The sequence below is a fragment of the Bos indicus genome, chromosome 12 (genome assembly GCF_029378745.1).
Source record: "Bos indicus isolate NIAB-ARS_2022 breed Sahiwal x Tharparkar chromosome 12, NIAB-ARS_B.indTharparkar_mat_pri_1.0, whole genome shotgun sequence".
Taxonomy (NCBI): domain Eukaryota; kingdom Metazoa; phylum Chordata; class Mammalia; order Artiodactyla; family Bovidae; genus Bos; species Bos indicus.
In genome coordinates, this window is record NC_091771.1 from 68815947 (window position 1) to 68816722 (window position 776).

Sequence of the window (776 nt, forward strand, 5' to 3'; positions counted from 1 at the left end):
CGCCGTATTGCGCACGCGCAGCAGCGCCTCCGACGCCAGACCAGGAGACGCTCCGGAAGTGGCCGGGAGGAGAAGCCACCTAGGGCTGCCCCAGAACGGCTATTTCCACTTCTTGCTCGCCCTTCAAGTCTCAGGCTTTACCTGGGCCGGAATTAATGAGCCAGGCTACTCTACAGAAGGGAATCTACGAAATTCAAATGTCTGGATTGAAAAAGAAAGGCTCTGCCGAAACCCGGGATCGAACCAGGGACCTTTAGATCTTCAGTCTAACGCTCTCCCAACTGAGCTATTTCGGCGCCCTTTTTGTCGCCCTCACAGTAAACTATCACTGAACTTCTGACGTTGGCTTCTTCCGTCTCTTCCCAGCAATCACTTAAAAATGTTTCTTCCTTGTCAAATTAAGTGGTTTTCTTTTTTTAATGTCTATACCTAGATGTCTGCCTTTTTATGAGCCATGACTAAATAGCTAAGTATACGTTACTTAACTTTTTCCAGTATAATCTGAACCTCTGGTTTAATCGTCGACAGCCGGCAGCATGAACGAGCCGGTGTCTCGGCTGCAGGATTCAGGGGTCGGGCTGGCCCGCAGCCCGGCCGAGCGGGGTCAAAATCAGCGATGGCTGCGCGCCCCCCGCCCCCAGGGCTCCGCGGCTTATTGGCACCCGGGCTCAGTCCGCCCACAGCTGTTTCCAGCGGTCCCGATGGAGGGTGTCCCATTGGCAAGCCCCCTGCCCTAGGAGTAGCCCCTTCCAGCTGTGACCGCACACTTTTCATTA

The 776-nt window shown here is 54.1% G+C and overlaps 1 non-coding gene across 1 annotated transcript; it reads right to left on the minus strand.

The window, feature by feature from the left end:
- Positions 1-223: 223 nt before the first annotated feature.
- On the minus strand, positions 224-296 carry TRNAF-GAA (transfer RNA phenylalanine (anticodon GAA)). The gene has a single exon. It is a non-coding gene; the product is annotated as a tRNA-Phe (tRNA).
- Between the last annotated feature and the right edge of the window lie 480 nt (positions 297-776).